Source organism: Euprymna scolopes, chromosome 38 (assembly GCF_053919585.1).
Source record: "Euprymna scolopes isolate OS-2025 chromosome 38, ASM5391958v1, whole genome shotgun sequence".
In the NCBI taxonomy this organism is placed as follows: domain Eukaryota; kingdom Metazoa; phylum Mollusca; class Cephalopoda; order Sepiida; family Sepiolidae; genus Euprymna; species Euprymna scolopes.
Window position 1 is genome coordinate 62,186,904 of NC_136519.1, and position 17,501 is coordinate 62,204,404.

Here is a 17,501-nt window from a genome sequence, read left to right on the forward strand (position 1 = left end):
TTCCATTTTAATGTTTTATATGCTTTATTTTTATTTTATATTTTTTTCCATTTTACTGTTTTATATGCTTTATTTTTATTTTATATTTTTTCCATTTAATTGTTTTATATGCTTTATTTTAATTTTATATATTTTTTCCATTTAATTGTTTCATATGCTTTATTTTTATTTTATATTTTTTCCATTTTATTGTTTTATATGCTTTATTTTTATTTTATATATTTTTTCCATTTTAATGTTTTATATGCTTTATTTTTATTTTATATATTTTTTCCATTTTAATGTTTTATATGCTTTATTTCTATTTTATATTTTTTTCAATCTTATTGTTTTATATGCTTTATTTTTATTTTATATTTTTTCCATTTTATTGTTTTATATGCTTTATTTTTATTTTATATTTTTTTTCCATTTCATTGTTTTATATGCTTTAGTATTATTTTATATTTTTTTCCATTTTATTGTTTCATATGCTTTATTTTTATTTCATAATATTTTTTTTCCATTTTATTGTTTTATATGCTTGATTTTTATTTTATATTTTTTTCCATTTTATTGTTTTATATGCTTGATTTTTATTTTATATTTTTTCCATTTTATTGTTTTATATGCTTTATTTTTATTTTATATTTTTTCCATTTTATTGTTTTATATGCTTTATTTTTATTTTATATTTTTTTCCATTTTTTTGATTCATATGCTTTATTTTTATTTTATATTGTTTTCCCTTTTATTGTTTTATATGCTTTATTTTTATTTTATATTTTTTTTCCATTTTATTGTTTCATATGCTTTATTTTTTATTTCAGAATATTTTTTTTCCATTTTATTGTTTTATATGCTTTATTTTTATTTTATAATATTTTTTTCCATTTTATTGTTTTATATGCTTTATTTTTATTTCATAATATTTTGTTCCATTTTATTGTTTTATATGCTTTATTTTTATTTTCCATTTTTTCCATTTTAATGTTTTATATGCTTTATTGTTATTTTATATTTTTTTCCATTTTAATGTTTTATATGCTTTATTTTTATTTTATATTTTTTCCATTATTGTTTTATATGCTTTATTTTTATTTTATATTTTTTTCCATTTTATTGTTTTATATGCCTTATTTTTATTTTATATTTTTTTCCATTTTATTGATTACGATGCTTAATTTTTATTTTGTAGTTTTTCAATTTTATTGTTTTATATGCTTTATTTTTATTTCATAATATTTTTTTTCCATTTTATTGTTTTATATGCTTTATTTTTATTTTATATTTTTTTCCATTTTATTGTTTACAATGCTTTATTTTTATTTTTTATTTTTTTCCATTTTATCGTTTTATATGCTTTATTTTTATTTTTTTTTTCCATTTTATTGTTTTATATGCTTTATTTTAATTTTATAATATTTTTTCAATTTTTTGTTTCATATGCTTTATTTTTTCGATGTTATTGTTTTATATGCTTTATTTTTCTTTCATGATATTTTTTTCCATTTTATTGTTTTATATGCTTTATTTTTATTTTATATATTTTTTCCATTTTATTGTTTTATATGCTTTATTTTTATTTTATATATTTTTTCCATTTTAATGTTTTATATGCTTTATTTTTATTTTATATTTTTTTCCATTTTACTGTTTTATATGCTTTATTTTTATTTTATATTTTTTCCATTTAATTGTTTTATATGCTTTATTTTAATTTTATATATTTTTTCCATTTTATGGTTTCATATGCTTTATTTTTATTTTATATTTTTTTTCCATTTTATTGTTTTATATGCTTTATTTTTATTTTATATATTTTTTCCATTTTAATGTTTTATATGCTTTATTTTTATTTTATATTTTTTTCAATCTTATTGTTTTATATGCTTTATTTTTATTTCATAATATTTTTTCCATTTTATTGTTTTATATGCTTTATTTTTATTTTATATTTTTTTTCCATTTCATTGTTTTATATGCTTTAGTATTATTTTATATTTTTTTCCATTTTATTGTTTCATATGCTTTATTTTTATTTCATAATATTTTTTTTCCATTTTATTGTTTTATATGCTTGATTTTTATTTTATATTTTTTCCATTTTATTGTTTTATATGCTTTATTTTTATTTTATATTTTTTCCATTTTATTGTTTTATATGCTTTATTTTTATTTTATATTTTTTTCCATTTTTTTGATTCATATGCTTTATTTTTATTTTATATTGTTTTCCCTTTTATTGTTTTATATGCTTTATTTTTATTTTATATTTTTTTTCCATTTTATTGTTTCATATGCTTTATTTTTTATTTCAGAATATTTTTTTTCCATTTTATTGTTTTATATGCTTTATTTTTATTTTATAATATTTTTTTCCATTTTACTGTTTTATATGCTTTATTTTTATTTCATAATATTTTGTTCCATTTTATTGTTTTATATGCTTTATTTTTATTTTCCATTTTTTCCATTTTAATGTTTTATATGATTTATTGTTATTTTATATTTTTTTCCATTTTAATGTTTTATATGCTTTATTTTTATTTTATATTTTTTCCATTATTGTTTTATATGCTTTATTTTTATTTTATATTTTTTTCCATTTTATTGTTTTATATGCTTTATTTTTATTTTATATTTTTTCCATTTTATTGTTTTATATGCTTTATTTTTATTTTATATTTTTTTCCATTTTTTGTTTTATATGCTTTATTTTTATTTTATATTTTTTTCCATTTTATTGTTTACAATGCTTTATTTTTATTTTGTATTTTTTTCCATTTTATTGTTTTATATGCTTTATTTTTATTTTATATTTTTTTCCATTTTATTGTTTTATATGCTTTATTTTTATTTTATATATTTTTTCCATTTTATTGTTTTATATGCTTTATTTTTATTTTATATATTTTTTCCATTTTAATGTTTTATATGCTTTATTTTTATTTTATATTTTTTTCCATTTTACTGTTTTATATGCTTTATTTTTATTTTATATTTTTTCCATTTAATTGTTTTATATGCTTTATTTTAATTTTATATATTTTTTCCATTTTATGGTTTCATATGCTTTATTTTTATTTTATATTTTTTCCATTTTATTGTTTTATATGCTTTATTTTTATTTTATATATTTTTTCCATTTTAATGTTTTATATGCTTTATTTTTATTTTATATATTTTTTCCATTTTAATGTTTTATATGCTTTATTTTTATTTTATATTTTTTTCAATCTTATTGTTTTATATGCTTTATTTTTATTTCATAATATTTTTTCCATTTTATTGTTTTATATGCTTTATTTTTATTTTATATTTTTTTTCCATTTCATTGTTTTATATGCTTTAGTATTATTTTATATTTTTTTCCATTTTATTATTTCATATGCTTTATTTTTATTTCATAATATTTTTTTTCCATTTTATTGTTTTATATGCTTGATTTTTATTTTATATTTGTTCCATTTTATTGTTTTATATGCTTTATTTTTATTTTATATTTTTTCCATTTTATTGTTTTATATGCTTTATTTTTATTTTATATTTTTTTCCATTTTTTTGATTCATATGCTTTATTTTTATTTTATATTGTTTTCCCTTTTATTGTTTTATATGCTTTATTTTTATTTTATATTTTTTTTCCATTTTATTGTTTCATATGCTTTATTTTTATTTCATAATATTGTGTTCCATTTTATTGTTTTATATGCTTTATTTTTATTTTCCATTTTTTCCATTTTAATGTTTTATATGCTTTATTGTTATTTTATATTTTTTTCCATTTTAATGTTTTATATGCTTTATTTTTATTTTATATTTTTTCCATTATTGCTTTATATGCTTTATTTTTATTTTATATTTTTTTCCATTTTATTGTTTTATATGCTTTATTTTTATTTTATATTTTTTCCATTTTATTGTTTTATATGCTTTATTTTTATTTTATATTTTTTTCCATTTTTTTGTTTTATATGCTTTATTTTTATTTTATATTTTTTTCCATTTTATTGTTTACAATGCTTTATTTTTATTTTGTATTTTTTTCCATTTTATTGTTTTATATGCTTTATTTTTATTTTATATTTTTTTCCATTTTATTGTTTGATATGCTTTATTTTTATTTTATATTTTTTTTCCATTTTATTGTTTTATATGCTTTATTTTTATTTTATATTTTTTTTCCATTTTATTGTTTTATATGCTTTATTTTTATTTTATATTTTTTTCCATTTTATTGTTTTATATGCTTTATTTTTATTTTATATTTTTTCCATTTTATTGTTTTATATGCTTTATTTTTATTTTATATTTTTTTCCATTTTTTTGATTCATATGCTTTATTTTTATTTTATATTGTTTTCCCTTTTATTGTTTTATAATCTTTATTTTTATTTTATATTCTTTTTCTATTTTATTGTTTCATATGCTTTATTTTAATTTCAGAATATTTTTTTTCCATTTTATTGTTTTATATGCTTTATTTTTATTTTATCATATTTTTTTCCATTTTATTGTTTTATATGCTTTATTTTTATTTCATAATATTTTTTTCCATTTTATTGTTTCATATGCTTTATTTTTATTTTCCATTTTTTCCATTTTAATGTTTTATATGCTTTATTTTTATTTTATATTTTTTTCCATTTTAATGTTTTATATGCTTTATTTTTATTTTATATTTTCTTCAATTTTATTGTTTTATATGCTTTATTTTTATTTTATATTTTTTTCCATTTTATTGTTTTATATGCCTTATTTTTATTTTATATTTTTTTCCATTTTATTGATTACGATGCTTAATTTTTATTTTGTATTTTTTTCAATTTTATTGTTTTATATGCTTTATTTTTATTTCATAATATTTTTTTTCCATTTTATTGTTTTATATGCTTTATTTTTATTTTATATTTTTTTCCATTTTATTGTTTACAATGCTTTATTTTTATTTTGTATTTTTTTCCATTTTATTGTTTTCTATGCTTTATTTTTATTTTATATTTTTTTCCATTTTATTGTTTTATATGCTTTATTTTTATTTTATATATTTTTTCCATTTTAATGTTTTATATGCTTTATTTTTATTTTATATTTTTTTCCATTTTAATGTTTTATATGCTTTATTTTTATTTTATATTTTTTCAATATTATTGTTTTATATGCTTTAATTTTATTTCATAATATTTTTTCCATTTTATTGTTTCATATGCTTTATTTTTATTTTATATTTTTTTCCATTTCATTGTTTTATTTGCTTTAGTATTATTTTATATTTTTTTCCATTTTATTGTTTTATATGCTTTATTTTTATTTCATAATATTTTTTTTCCATTTTATTGTTTTATATGCTTTATTTTTATTTTATATTTTTTTTCCATTTTATTGTTTTATATGCTTAATTTTTATTGTATATTTTTTTTCCATTTTATTGTTTTATATGCTTTTTTTTATTTTATATTTTTTTCCATTTCATTGTTTTATATGCTTTATTTTTATTTTATATTTTTTCCATTTTATTGTTTTATATGCTTTATTTTTCTTTTATATTTTTTTCCATTTTTTTGATTCATATGCTTTATTTTTATTTTATATTGTTTTCCCTTTTATTGTTTTATAATCTTTATTTTTATTTTATATTCTTTTTCTATTTTTTTGTTTCATATGCTTTATTTTTATTTCAGAATATTTTTTTTCCATTTTATTGTTTTATATGCTTTATTTATTTTTTATAATATTTTTTCCATTTTATTGTTTTATATGCTTTATTTTTATTTCATAATATTTTTTTCCATTTTATTGTTTCATATGCTTTATTTTTATTTTCCATTTTTTCCATTTTAATGTTTTATATGCTTTATTTTTATTTTATATTTTTTTCCATTTAAATGTTTTATATGCTTTATTTTTATTTTATATTTTCTTCAATTTTATTGTTTTATATGCTTTATTTTTATTTTATATTTTTTTCCATTTTATTGTTTTATATGCCTTATTTTTATTTTATATTTTTTTCCATTTTATTGATTACGATGCTTAATTTTTATTTTGTAGTTTTTCAATTTTATTGTTTTATATGCTTTATTTTTATTTCATAATATTTTTTTTCCATTTTATTGTTTTATATGCTTTATTTTTATTTTATATTTTTTTCCATTTTATTGTTTTATATGCTTTATTTTTATTTTGTATTTTTTTCAATTTTATTGTTTTATATGCTTTATTTTTATTTTATATTTTTTACATTTTATTGTTTTATATGCTTTATTTTTATTTTATATTTTCTTCCATTTTATTGTTTTATATGCTTTATTTTTATTTCATAATATTTTTTCCATTTTATTGTTTTATATGCTTTATTTTTATGTCATAATATTTTTTTCAATTGCATTGTTTTATATGCTTTATTTTTATTTCATAATATTCTTTCCATTTAATTGTTTTATATGCTTTATTTTTATTTTATAATATTTTTTCCATTTTATTGTTTTATATGCTTTATTTTTATTTTATAATATTTTTTTCCATTTTATTGTTTCATATGCTTTATTTTTATTTTCCATTTTTTCCATTTTAATGATTTATATGCTTTTTTTTTATTTTATATTTTTTTTCCATTTTAATGTTTTATATGCTTTATTTTTTTTTTTATATTTTTTTCCATTTTATTGTTTTATATGTTTTATTTTTATTTTATATTTTTTTTTCATGTTGTTGTTTTATATGCTTTATTTTTATTTTATATTTTTTTCAATTTTATTGTTTTATATGCTTTATTCTTATTTTATATATTTTTTTCCATTTAATTGTTTTATATGCTTTATTTGTATTTTATATTTTTTTTCCATTTTATTGTTTTATATGCTTTATTTTTATTTTATATTTTCTTCAATTTTATTGTTTTATATGCTTTATTTTTATTTTATAATATTTTTCCATTTTTTTGTTTTATATGCTTTATTTTTATGTTATAATATTTTTTTTCCATTTTTTTGTTTTATATGTTTTATTTTTATTTCATAATATTTTTTCCATTTAATTGTTTTATATGCTTTATTTTTATTTTATAATATTTTTTCCATGTTATTGTTTTATATGCTTTAATTTTATTATATTTTTTTTCCATTTTATTGTTTTATATGCTTTTTTATTTTATATTTTTTCAATTTTATTGTTTTATATGCTTTAATTTTGTTTCATATTTTTTTCCATTTTATTGTTTTATATGCTTTATTTTCATTTTATATTTTTTTTCCATTTTATTGTTTTATATGCTTTATTTTTATGTCATAATATTTTTTTCCATGTTATTGTTTTATATGCTTTATTTTTATTTTATATGTTTTTTAATTAAATTGTTTTATATGCTTTATTTTTATTTTATATTTTTTTTCCATTTTATTGTTTTATATGCTTTATTTTTATTTTATATTTTTTTCCATTTTATTGTTTTATATGCTTTATTTTTATTTTATACTTTCTTCCATTTTATTGTTTTATATGCTTTATTTTTATTTTATAATATTTTTTCCATTTTATTGTTTCATATGCTTTATTTTTATGTTATAATATTTTTTTCCATTTTATTGTTTTATATGCTTTATTGTTATTTTATAATATTTTTTCCATTTTATTGTTTTATATGCTTTATTTTTGTTATAATATTTTTTTTCCATTTTATTGTTTTATATGATTTATTTTCATTTCATAATATTTTTTCCATTTAATTGTTTATATGCTTTATTTTTATTTCATAATATTTTTTCTATTTTATTGTTTCATATGCTTTATTTTTAGTTCATACTATTTTTTTTCCATTTTATTGTTGTGTTATATGCTTTATTTTTATTTTATATTTTTGTTTCCATTTTATTGTTTTATATGCTTTATTTTTATTTCATAATATTTTTTTTCCATTTTATTGTTTTATATGATTTATTTTCATTTCATAATATTTTTTCCCATTTTATTGTTTACAATGCTTTATTTTTATTTTGTATTTTTTTCAATTTTATTATTTTATATGCTTTATTTTTATTTTATATTTTTTCCATTTTATTGTTTTATATGCTTTATTTTTATTTTATATTTTCTTCCATTTTATTGTTTTATATGCTTTATTTTTATTTTATATATTTTTTCCATTTTAATGTTTTATATGCTTTATTTTTATTTTATATATTTTTTCCATTTTAATGTTTTATATGCTTTATTTTTATTTTATATTTTTTTCAATCTTATTGTTTTATATGCTTTATTTTTATTTCATAATATTTTTTCCATTTTATTGTTTTATATGCTTTATTTTTATTTTATATTTTTTTTCCATTTCATTGTTTTATATGCTTTAGTATTATTTTATATTTTTTCCATTTTATTGTTTCATATGCTTTATTTTTATTTCATAATATTTTTTTTCCATTTTATTGTTTTATATGCTTGATTTTTATTTTATATTTTTTCCATTTTATTGTTTTATATGCTTTATTTTTATTTTATATTTTTTCCATTTTATTGTTTTATATGCTTTATTTTTATTTTATATTTTTTTCCATTTTTTTGATTCATATGCTTTATTTTTATTTTATATTGTTTTCCCTTTTATTGTTTTATATGCTTTATTTTTATTTTATATTTTTTTTCCATTTTATTGTTTCATATGCTTTATTTTTTATTTCAGAATATTTTTTTTCCATTTTATTGTTTTATATGCTTTATTTTTATTTTATAATATTTTTTTCCATTTTATTGTTTTATATGCTTTATTTTTATTTCATAATATTTTGTTCCATTTTATTGTTTTATATGCTTTATTTTTATTTTCCATTTTTTCCATTTTAATGTTTTATATGCTTTATTGTTATTTTATATTTTTTTCCATTTTAATGTTTTATATGCTTTATTTTTATTTTATATTTTTTCCATTATTGTTTTATATGCTTTATTTTTATTTTATATTTTTTTCCATTTTATTGTTTTATATGCTTTATTTTTATTTTATATTTTTTCCATTTTATTGTTTTATATGCTTTATTTTTATTTTATATTTTTTTCCATTTTTTGTTTTATATGCTTTATTTTTATTTTATATTTTTTTCCATTTTATTGTTTACAATGCTTTATTTTTATTTTGTATTTCTTTCCATTTTATTGTTTTATATGCTTTATTTTTATTTTATATTTTTTTCCATTTTATTGTTTTATATGCTTTATTTTTATTTTATATATTTTTTCCATTTTATTGTTTTATATGCTTTATTTTTATTTTATATATTTTTTTCCATTTTAATGTTTTATATGCTTTATTTTTATTTTATATTTTTTTCCATTTTACTGTTTTATATGCTTTATTTTTATTTTATATTTTTTCCATTTAATTGTTTTATATGCTTTATTTTAATTTTATATATTTTTTCCATTTTATGGTTTCATATGCTTTATTTTTTTTTATATTTTTTCCATTTTATTGTTTTATATGCTTTATTTTTATTTTATATATTTTTTCCATTTTAATGTTTTATATGCTTTATTTTTATTTTATATATTTTTTCCATTTTAATGTTTTATATGCTTTATTTTTATTTTATATTTTTTTCAATCTTATTGTTTTATATGCTTTATTTTTATTTCATAATATTTTTTCCATTTTATTGTTTTATATGCTTTATTTTTATTTTATATTTTTTTTCCATTTCATTGTTTTATATGCTTTAGTATTATTTTATATTTTTTTCCATTTTATTATTTCATATGCTTTATTTTTATTTCATAATATTTTTTTTCCATTTTATTGTTTTATATGCTTGATTTTTATTTTATATTTGTTCCATTTTATTGTTTTATATGCTTTATTTTTATTTTATATTTTTTCCATTTTATTGTTTTATATGCTTTATTTTTATTTTATATTTTTTTCCATTTTTTTGATTCATATGCTTTATTTTTATTTTATATTGTTTTCCCTTTTATTGTTTTATATGCTTTATTTTTATTTTATATTTTTTTTCCATTTTATTGTTTCATATGCTTTATTTTTATTTCATAATATTTTGTTCCATTTTATTGTTTTATATGCTTTATTTTTATTTTCCATTTTTTCCATTTTAATGTTTTATATGCTTTATTGTTATTTTATATTTTTTTCCATTTTAATGTTTTATATGCTTTATTTTTATTTTATATTTTTTCCATTATTGCTTTATATGCTTTATTTTTATTTTATATTTTTTCCATTTTATTGTTTTATATGCTTTATTTTTATTTTATATTTTTTCCATTTTATTGTTTTATATGCTTTATTTTTAGTTTATATTTTTTTCCATTTTTTTGTTTTATATGCTTTATTTTTATTTTATATTTTTTTCCATTTTATTGTTTACAATGCTTTATTTTTATTTTGTATTTTTTTCCATTTTATTGTTTTATATGCTTTATTTTTATTTTATATTTTTTTCCATTTTATTGTTTGATATGCTTTATTTTTATTTTATATTTTTTTTCCATTTTATTGTTTTATATGCTTTATTTTTATTTTATATTTTTTTTCCATTTTATTGTTTTATATGCTTTATTTTTATTTTATATTTTTTTCCATTTTATTGTTTTATATGCTTTATTTTTATTTTATATTTTTTCCATTTTATTGTTTTATATGCTTTATTTTTATTTTATATTTTTTTCCATTTTTTTGATTCATATGCTTTATTTTTATTTTATATTGTTTTCCCTTTTATTGTTTTATAATCTTTATTTTTATTTTATATTCTTTTTCTATTTTATTGTTTCATATGCTTTATTTTAATTTCAGAATATTTTTTTTCCATTTTATTGTTTTATATGCTTTATTTTTATTTTATCATATTTTTTTCCATTTTATTGTTTTATATGCTTTATTTTTATTTCATAATATTTTTTTCCATTTTATTGTTTCATATGCTTTATTTTTATTTTCCATTTTTTCCATTTTAATGTTTTATATGCTTTATTTTTATTTTATATTTTTTTCCATTTTAATGTTTTATATGCTTTATTTTTATTTTATATTTTCTTCAATTTTATTGTTTTATATGCTTTATTTTTATTTTATATTTTTTTCCATTTTATTGTTTTATATGCCTTATTTTTATTTTATATTTTTTTCCATTTTATTGATTACGATGCTTAATTTTTATTTTGTATTTTTTTCAATTTTATTGTTTTATATGCTTTATTTTTATTTCATAATATTTTTTTTCCATTTTATTGTTTTATATGCTTTATTTTTATTTTATATTTTTTTCCATTTTATTGTTTACAATGCTTTATTTTTATTTTGTATTTTTTCCATTTTATTGTTTTATATGCTTTATTTTTATTTTATATTTTTTTCCATTTTATTGTTTTATATGCTTTATTTTTATTTTATATATTTTTTCCATTTTAATGTTTTATATGCTTTATTTTTATTTTATATTTTTTTCCATTTTAATGTTTTATATGCTTTATTTTTATTTTATATTTTTTCAATATTATTGTTTTATATGCTTTAATTTTATTTCATAATATTTTTTCCATTTTATTGTTTCATATGCTTTATTTTTATTTTATATTTTTTTCCATTTCATTGTTTTATTTGCTTTAGTATTATTTTATATTTTTTTCCATTTTATTGTTTTATATGCTTTATTTTTATTTCATAATATTTTTTTTCCATTTTATTGTTTTATATGCTTTATTTTTATTTTATATTTTTTTTCCATTTTATTGTTTTATATGCTTAATTTTTATTGTATATTTTTTTCCATTTTATTGTTTTATATGCTTTTTTTTATTTTATATTTTTTTCCATTTCATTGTTTTATATGCTTTATTTTTATTTTATATTTTTTCCATTTTATTGTTTTATATGCTTTACTTTTCTTTTATATTTTTTTCCATTTTTTTGATTCATATGCTTTATTTTTATTTTATATTGTTTTCCCTTTTATTGTTTTATAATCTTTATTTTTATTTTATATTCTTTTTCTATTTTATTGTTTCATATGCTTTATTTTAATTTCAGAATATTTTTTTTCCATTTTATTATTTTATATGCTTTATTTATTTTTTATAATATTTTTTTCCATTTTATTGTTTTATATGCTTTATTTTTATTTCATAATATTTTTTTCCATTTTATTGTTTCATATGCTTTATTTTTATTTTCCATTTTTTCCATTTTAATGTTTTATATGCTTTATTTTTATTTTATATTGTTTTCCCTTTTATTGTTTTATAATCTTTATTTTTATTTTATATTCTTTTTCTATTTTATTGTTTCATATGCTTTATTTTTATTTCAGAATATTTTTTTTCCATTTTATTGTTTTATATGCTTTATTTATTTTTTATAATATTTTTTTCCATTTTATTGTTTTATATGCTTTATTTTTATTTCATAATATTTTTTTCCATTTTATTGTTTCATATGCTTTATTTTTATTTTCCATTTTTTCCATTTTAATGTTTTATATGCTTTATTTTTATTTTATATTTTTTTCCATTTAAATGTTTTATATGCTTTATTTTTATTTTATATTTTCTTCAATTTTATTGTTTTATATGCTTTATTTTTATTTTATATTTTTTTCCATTTTATTGTTTTATATGCCTTATTTTTATTTTATATTTTTTTCCATTTTATTGATTACGATGCTTAATTTTTATTTTGTAGTTTTTCAATTTTATTGTTTTATATGCTTTATTTTTATTTCATAATATTTTTTTTCCATTTTATTGTTTTATATGCTTTATTTTTATTTTATATTTTTTTCCATTTTATTGTTTACAATGCTTTATTTTTATTTTGTATTTTTTTCAATTTTATTGTTTTATATGCTTTATTTTTATTTTATATTTTTTACATTTTATTGTTTTATATGCTTTATTTTTATTTTATATTTTCTTCCATTTTATTGTTTTATATGCTTTATTTTTATTTTGTAATATTTTTTCCATTTTATTGTTTTATATGCTTTATTTTTATGTCATAATATTTTTTTCAATTGCATTGTTTTATATGCTTTATTTTTATTTCATAATATTCTTTCCATTTAATTGTTTTATATGCTTTATTTTTATTTTATAATATTTTTTCCATTTTATTGTTTTATATGCTTTATTTTTATTTTATAATATTTTTTTCCATTTTATTGTTTCATATGCTTTATTTTTATTTTCCATTTTTTCCATTTTAATGATTTATATGCTTTTTTTTTATTTTATATTTTTTTTCCATTTTAATGTTTTATATGCTTTATTTTTTTTTTTATATTTTTTTCCATTTTATTGTTTTATATGTTTTATTTTTATTTTATATTTTTTTTTCATGTTGTTGTTTTATATGCTTTATTTTTATTTTATATTTTTTTCAATTTTATTGTTTTATATGCTTTATTCTTATTTTATATTTTTTTTTCCATTTAATTGTTTTATATGCTTTATTTGTATTTTATATTTTTTTTCCATTTCATTGTTTTATATGCTTTATTTTTATTTTATATTTTCTTCAATTTTATTGTTTTATATGCTTTATTTTTATTTTATAATATTTTTCCATTTTTTTGTTTTATATGCTTTATTTTTATGTTATAATATTTTTTTTCCATTTTTTTGTTTTATATGTTTTATTTTTATTTCATAATATTTTTTCCATTTAATTGTTTTATATGCTTTATTTTTATTTTATAATATTTTTTCCATGTTATTGTTTTATATGCTTTAATTTTATTATATTTTTTTTCCATTTTATTGTTTTATATGCTTTTTTATTTTATATTTTTTCAATTTTATTGTTTTATATGCTTTAATTTTGTTTCATATTTTTTTCCATTTTATTGTTTTATATGCTTTATTTTCATTTTATATTTTTTTCCATTTTATTGTTTTATATGCTTTATTTTTATGTCATAATATTTTTTTCCATGTTATTGTTTTATATGCTTTATTTTTATTTTATATGTTTTTCAATTAAATTGTTTTATATGCTTTATTTTTATTTTATATTTTTTTTCCATTTTATTGTTTTATATGCTTTATTTTTATTTTATATTTTTTTCCATTTTATTGTTTTATATGCTTTATTTTTATTTTATACTTTCTTCCATTTTATTGTTTTATATGCTTTATTTTTATTTTATAATATTTTTTCCATTTTATTGTTTCATATGCTTTATTTTTATGTTATAATATTTTTTTCCATTTTATTGTTTTATATGCTTTATTGTTATTTTATAATATTTTTTCCATTTTATTGTTTTATATGCTTTATTTTTGTTATAATATTTTTTTTCCATTTTATTGTTTTATATGATTTATTTTCATTTCATAATATTTTTTCCATTTAATTGTTTATATGCTTTATTTTTATTTCATAATATTTTTTCTATTTTATTGTTTCATATGCTTTATTTTTAGTTCATACTATTTTTTTTCCATTTTATTGTTGTGTTATATGCTTTATTTTTATTTTATATTTTTGTTTCCATTTTATTGTTTTATATGCTTTATTTTTATTTCATAATATTTTTTTTCCATTTTATTGTTTTATATGCTTTATTTTTATTTTATATTTTTTTCCATTTTATTGTTTACAATGCTTTATTTTTATTTTGTATTTTTTTCAATTTTATTATTTTATATGCTTTATTTTTATTTTATATTTTTTCCATTTTATTGTTTTATATGCTTTATTTTTATTTTATATTTTCTTCCATTTTATTGTTTTATATGCTTTATTTTTATTTCATAATATTTTTTCCATTTTATTGTTTTATATGTTATATTTTTATGTCATAATATTTTTTTCAATTGCATTGTTTTATATGCTTTATTTTTATTTCATAATATTCTTTCCATTTAATTGTTTTATATGCTTTATTTTTATTTTATAATATTTTTTCCATTTTATTGTTTTATATGCTTTATTTTTATTTCATAATATCTTTTCCATTTTATTATTTCATATGCTTTATTTTTATTTTCCATTTTTTCCATTTTAATGATTTATATGCTTTATTTTTATTTTATATTTTTTTTCCATTTTAATGTTTTATATGCTTTATTTTTTTTTAATATTTTTTTCCATTTTATTGTTTTATATGCTTTATTTTTATTTTATATTTTTTTTCCATGTTGTTGTTTTATATGCTTTATTTTTATTTTATATTTTTTTCAATTTTATTGTTTTATATGCTTTATTCTTATTTTATATTTTTTTTTCCATTTAATTGTTTTATATGCTTTATTTGTATTTTATATTTTTTTTCCATTTTATTGTTTTATATGCTTTATTTTTATTTTATATATTCTTCAATTTTATTGTTTTATATGCTTTATTTTTATTTTATAATATTTTTCCATTTTTTTGTTTTATATGCTTTATTTTTATGTTATAATATTTTTTTTCCATTTTTTTGTTTTATATGCTTTATTTTTATTTCATAATATTTTTTCCATTTAATTGTTTTATATGCTTTATTTTCATTTTATATTTTTTTTCCATTTTAATGTTTTATATGCTTTATTGTTATGTCATAATATATTTTTCCATGTTATTGTTTTATATGCTTTATGTTTATTTTTTATGTTTTTCAATTTAATTGTTTTATATGCTTTATTTTTATTTTATATATTTTTTTCCATTTTATTGTTTTATATGCTTTATTTTTATTTTATATTTTTTTCCATTTTATTGTTTTATATGCTTTATTTTTATTTGATACTTTCTTCCATTTTATTGTTTTATATGCTTTATTTTTATTTTATAATATTTTTTCCATTTTATTGTTTCATATACTTTATTTTTATGTTATAATATTTTTTTCCATTTTATTGTTTTATATGCTTTATTGTTATTTTAAAATATTTTTTCCATTTTATTGTTTTATATGCTTTATTTTTGTTATAATATTTTTTTTCCATTTTATTGTTTTATATGATTTATTTTCATTTCATAATATTTTTTCCATTTAATTGTTTTATATGCTTTATTTTTATTTAATAATATTTTTTCTATTTTATTGTTTCATATGCTTTATTTTTATTTCATACTATTTTTTTTCCATTTTATTGTTGTGTTATATGCTTTATTTTTATTTTATATTTTTGTTTCCATGTTATTGTTTTATATGCTTTATTTTTATTTTATATTTTTTTTCATTTTATTGTTTTATATGCTTTATTTTTATTTTATATTTTTTCCATTTTATTGTTTTATATGCTTTATTTTTATTTTATATATTTTTTTCCATTTGTTTGTTTTATATGCTTTATTTTTATTTTATATTTTTTCCATTTTATTGTTTTATATGCTTTATTTTTATTGTATAATATTTTTTCCATTTTATTGTTTTATATGCTTTATTTTTATGTTTTAATATTTATTTTCTATTTTATTGTTTTATATGCTTTATATTTATTTCATAAAATTTTTTCAATTTTATTGTTTTATATGCTTTATTTTTATTTTATATATTTTTTTCTATTTTTTCTTTTATATGCTTTAGGTTAATTTTATAATATTTTTTCCATTTTATTGTTTTATATGCTTTATTTTTATGTTATAATATTTATTTTCCATTTTATTGTTTTATATGCTTTATTTTTATTTCATAATATTTTTTCCATTTTATTGTTTTATATGCTTTATTTTTATTTTATATATTTTTTTTCCATTTTTTCGTTTTATATGCTTTATTTTTATTTTATATTTTTTCCATTTAATTGTTTTATATGCTTTATTTTTAGTTTATACTTTCTTCCATTTTATTGTTTTATATGGTTTATTTTTATTTTATAATATTTTTTCCATTGTATTGTTTTACATGCTTTATTTTTATTTTATAATATTTTTTCCATTTTATTGTTTTATATGCTTTATTGTTATGTTATAATATTGTTTTCCATTTTATTGTTTTATATGCTTTATTTTTATTTCATATTTTTCCATTTAATTGTTTTTTACGCTTTATTTTTATTTTATAATATTTTTTTCCATTTTATTGTTTTATATACTTTGTTCTTATTTTATTTTTTTTCCATTTTATTGTTGTATATGCTTTATTTTTATTTTTTATTTTGTCCATTTTATTCTTTTATATGCTGTATTTTTATTTCATATTTTTTTTTTATTTTATTGTTTTATATGCTTTATTTTTATTTAAAATCTTTCCCATTTTATTGTTTTATATGCTTTATTTTTATTTTGTATATTTTTTCAATTTTATTGTTTACTATGCTTTTTTTATTTTGTATTTTTTTCTATTTTATTGTTTTATATGCTTTATTTTTATTTCATAATATTTTTGCCATTTTATTTTTTCCATATGCTTTATATTTATTTTATATTTTGTTTCATTTTATTGTATTATATACTGTATTTTTATTTTATATTTTATTCCATTTTATTGTTTTATATGCTTTTTTTTATTTTATATTTTTTCCATTTCATTGTTCTATATGCTTTAGTATTATTTTTATTGTATTATATAGTATTATTCTATTGT